This window comes from Crinia signifera, chromosome 4 (genome assembly GCF_055691185.1).
Source record: "Crinia signifera chromosome 4, ASM5569118v1, whole genome shotgun sequence".
In the NCBI taxonomy this organism is placed as follows: domain Eukaryota; kingdom Metazoa; phylum Chordata; class Amphibia; order Anura; family Myobatrachidae; genus Crinia; species Crinia signifera.
Genome location: NC_139220.1, coordinates 214,794,677 through 214,800,041, shown reverse-complemented (window position 1 = coordinate 214,800,041; position 5,365 = coordinate 214,794,677).

Genomic DNA, 5,365 nt, shown 5'->3' with positions numbered 1-5,365 from the left:
AGCAGACAGCACTAGAGACATAATTGCTGTGGAAACCAGAACAACTTTGTGACAGCAGGGGCAAATAAGCCAATCAATTACCATATATACTGTAATAATGCTTAAGACAGGCGAGTCACTAATTAGAACATGTGAGTTCATAAAAATTACAAAAAACATGCACTGAAGCATACGGTTTCCCTTAAACAAAAATTGTTTAATCGTATGCGATGATGGTTTAAATATAATATAAAGGGACCATACCCAAATAAGAATAAATTTCAAGCAGGGGAAAAATAGAGAAAGAGTGGTGGAAACCTGCCCCACTGTTAAAACGTAAAGAAATCTGCCAATTAGGAGATTATACTAATCTCATTATACAACATAGATGTGTAAGTGAAGATGATGCTAATTTTTATTACTTGATATTAACTATAACTTTAATCATTTTCAACTTGGCTCTTAATGAGCGATAACTTCTAAGTGAAGTCCTACTATATTTTACCCTGACATTGTACTGCATGTGTTTGTTAGTGTTCTGAAATGGCTACCTTCTATACAGAGGCTGAGTGTGTACACCCTGTACTGCATTCTTCTTAGTGTATTTCACCAGTTACCTGCACACAAGCTATTCCTCATGTTCAGGTCCTCACTGCATTTGTGCAAGTCAAAAATAGACAGTGGTACTTTCTATTTAATGTCTTAATTAACCAATAATTTAATCATGCAGCTTTCATTTTGAAATCTTTGGAGATTTAATTTATTGCAAAATAGTAGTTTGGAGTTTCTGCATGCAAAGCAACAGCACTATGAAATATAAAAGGTAAAAATAATTCAATAATGCTAAATGTAGAAACATGCTTATGTCCTCTTTCCTTACAGTACCCTATAGAAGGCAGGAACTCATCAGGTACATACTGTACGTGGGTAGTGGCGGTTTTTACGTATGGGCTGCAGGGCTGCAGCCCCCCAGGTAAAATCCGCCACTGCAGTTAAGCCAATGCAGTCTGTGAAACTGCACTGGCTTCACTGTGACTGGCACTGACTTCCTATTGGAAGCCCGGCCTGCCAGTCACTCAAGGCAGTCTCATTGGGAAGTGTTCCCTCCCTCTGGGATGCCTCTATGGGCTGCTGCATGGCAGCCCATAAAATCCAGTGTCTGCACATGCGCAGTACCTATGGCAGTACTGTCCATATGCTGGTCCCTATATTGTACAGGCACCGGGACTGTGATTTCACTTCTAGGGCTGTTGCCGAAGCAGTCCATAGAAGATGGCTATATGCACAGTACAGAGGTTAGCACTGGCCATGCGTTAGTCCTGGTGCCTGTCATCATTGTACAAGCACTGGGAACAATGCAGCGGGGATCAGGAGGAGTAGCAGTGGCAGGGGGAGCCGGCATCGCAGCCAGCGGCAGCCCCCCTCCTACCATAAGGTAGGAGCCACCACTGAACGTAGGTATGTATAGTAGGTGCCAGACAGAAGTATTTTAACACTGCAGGGGTCTGATATCTGTGGGCCTGCTCCCCCTGAGAGGAAACGTCAAGAGCACATAGAAAATGTTGCATGCACCATGAGCATGACATTTCCACATCGGACATTACCAGGCTAGTATCAATGTATCTTTTTCTTTATTTTACCTATTTTAATAATAATTATTACTATTTGAACAAAATGTAAAATTATTGTAAACATTTATTTTATCTTTATTAGATGTTATGACATTTAATCTCCAAGAAACCATTGGTGGCGCTGAACAATTCCACATAGAAAACTGCTGTGAGGTTTTAGGCAAATTTTCATAAAACCTGTTGTGTCCAGCAATGACTTTCTCTATCAGATCACTGAAATCATATTGCAGACCAAACTCACAGATGCCATTTTTTAAAAATGGCAAACCATGTTTCCCTTAAGGCAGTTTATTCTGCTGGTATAGCAAATTAGCTCAAGATCCATGTTAAATCCTCTGACTATTAATAGTGGCCTAATATATGACCAACTAACTCATAAAAGGGAAGGTAGGGCCATAAGAGTAAAGATCTCCCTGCCTGTGAGAACAGGTATTCTCAAAGAGTGGGACAGACATAATGGTGGGCTGGGGCAGAGGGAATTAAATAGGAGGAGGGCAGATATTTGCTGCAAAGGCGAGTTTTCATGGAATGTTTAAAAATATGGAGACAAGTGGATAGTCTAGTCTGATTGGTCAGGAATATTTAAAATGTTAGGAATAATAATGAGAAGTCTTGAAAAGTCCAGAAAAGTAGGTAGGAGTGATGGGACTAAATACATTTTTGATGAGGCTGTCACCATTGCATACCTCCCAACTGTCCTGATTTTTACTGGACCGTCCCATTTTATTATGTCGACCCTCCATCCCACCAGGGGCTGGCAGTGTCCCAAAAGTGCAGTTGGGAGTTCGCCCTACCCGGCGCTGTTCTGCTGAGCTGAGTAGCGGTGAACAGATGCAGAGCACAGCCTCTATTCCCTGGAGACAGAGGGAATGGGGGCATGACCAGCAGATCTTAGAGCTTGCTGGCTATGCCCCCACAGCAGCAAAAACAGGGATGTGGTCGGAAGCATAGGCCATGCCTCTTGCCAGTAGTTCACATCCCCAAATTTTGGGCAGAGTAAAATGTCCCGAATTGCAGTTTTTAGAAGTTAGGAGGTATTTCATTGTCAGAGAAGAGGGATGTAGCCTTTGCCATTGGAGATTTGTGTAAGGGATAAAGGAGTGGCTGAGATCTGATTAAATGTTGATAAGGTATATTATGCAAGTGCACATTTATTTATAGAGGTGAATATGACTTTCCAAGGAAATCTGGTAATCAATGTTGGTGACTAATGGGTTTACTGTATGGTTAGGAAGACATTGTTGCTTATTATCATGTGCAGCATGGGATAGATACCAATAGTCACATTAAATGGGAGTCTGTAGAGCCTCTTTACTCTCACAGTTTTGCCATTACTTGTAGTATGGGACATCTTTTGCACCATCTAAGTACATTTTACAGGGAAAAATACACACACATAAATCAATGGAAAATGTAGCTGTAGGATAAAAAGGGGTATTCAGATCCATTTAGACATTCATTTGTTGGAATGGATCTGACATGTCCAATTTAATGCAGCCAAGTCCGACTTTCGGATTTATCTACTGCTGCTCACCCGGCCAGCGCCGGGACCAGGTGAGTGAAGGAGGCAGCTGGAGGTGGTCTGGAGGTGGAAAGGAGGAGGAGGGAGGCAGATGGGATGTGGGAAAGCTCCCTCTTCTTTGGGTGGTCTGCTGCTGCTCACCCGGCCCCGCGGTGGGACAGGTAAATGATGTGGGACCCAGCAGGAGGCGGGCAGGAGGAAGACAAATGGGAGGGCGGTGCAGAGTGAGCTGCTGCTGACCTAGTGACATACTCCCTGCCTCAATCCGACTTTCTTTAAAGTCGGATTGAGATTTCTGGGAACAGGGCCCAAACCTGCCAGATCTGCCTGCATTTCCAACTAAGCAGGTGGATTGGTGACTATTCAACAGCCCTTATTGGATAGTACGGAACCCCTTCCAACCTATTCAAGTCGGAAATTGATGGCAGTTCCGACAGTAATTGAATATGCCCTTAAGTGGATAACCCAAAATTATAGACTCTATTTGAAAATGTTTGTATTACATTTATATGTTTGCAAAAAAAGACCAAAATCTGGTACCACATTGAGACGGCAACACATTAGCAAATTATTGGAACAAAAATATACAAAGTAAATATTTTTTTATCTTCTCATAAATATCTTTCATTGTCCCCTTGTCCTGAAAATTATATATTCACCACCACCACACACATACACACACACACACACACACACACACACATAAATATTATTAATTACATTTATTTAGGAGAAAGAAAATCTGACAAAAAATTACAATTTATGTTGAGGTTCTTTATTTAGGGTAGGGGTTATAAGGATATTTGCTGAGTTCTCACATAACTACTGAATTAAATCCCAACATAATAAAACAGTTAACATGAGTTTATTGTTGTATCTTTCTTTCTGTTTCATCAACCAATCAAAATGATAATGTAGACAAACTGTGAACTGCCAACAGCATTATCCTGCAATTTCTCATTATTATGCAAAAAATGTTATTTTCACAGCAACTGTCTCATCTATTTATTGTTGGGTTACTCATCTGGAAATTTTAATACTTTCTTCAGGGGCAGGGCTGGCAATAAAGAATAGATCTATATATCAAACCTTTAACATCCAGCTATCATTGAGTGCCATAATAGAGAGGAGATGGAGTGGCTATGAGCTCTGTTTACTGTGTGGTTTTTATCTACCTTCTTGAGAGCACTGACAGAAGAAAAATAACTTTTATCCTTTAATAATATTAATAGCTTTATTTTAACAGGGTATAAATAGCACAAATATGCTATAACTCATAGCATCCAATCATATGTTAACAGTTCTTTGCAAGTTAGATTTAACTACTAGTAAAGAATATTTATGGCAGGTTGCCAAGGCACAAAGTATTTAAGTAAGCTAAATGTTGACATAAAACATTTGAATTCAATAATAACAAACAGCTAAAGTCTAATACATTTTAAAGTGACATTACAATGGAAAAAGGAGTTATTTTTTGTAATAACAGAATCAAATATTCCTCAATGAAACCAAGAAAATGAGTAAGTGACCTGTAGATATTAATGAACTCCAATAAGGTAAAGCAGTCTGTAATTACTGGGAATTATGTCAAAACGGTAGGAGCATACATCAAATGCACAAGCTATAGAGGGTGTGCCTGTAGGGAAGCTGGAAGCACAATATCCAATGGGATCTAGGGCGAGATGTACTAAGCATTGAAAAGTGATAAAATGGAGAGTGAGAAAGCACCAACCAATCAGCCCCCAACTCTCATTTTTCAAACATGGATTGAAAGTAAGGAGCTATTACTTTATCACTTTCCATTTTATCACTTTTCTAGCTGGACCCTAGTCAGTGCAGGCTGGACTTGTGCTGAGCCCTATAAACTGCCTTGTGCTTTACATGGCTGGTCAGGCTTTATATGTGCCTAGGCACATAGTAATTAAAGCAGTTGCTACTCATTGATATAAACTGAGCTTCTACATCTCCTTCTAGTAGATCACATCACAACTGCACTGTTTAATGAGTTTTCTGTATTATATGGTAATCGCTGATGCTCTCTGCATTATATGGCAGCCACTTATGCTGTCTGCAATATACAGTATGGTAGCCATTGTTATTCTCTGCATCTGCATTATGTGCTAGTCAGTGATGCTCTCTTCATTATATTGCAGTTACTAATGTTCTATGCATAATATGGCAGTCACTGCTGCTCTCTGTATAATACGACAGTCGATGATGTTCAATGCATTAA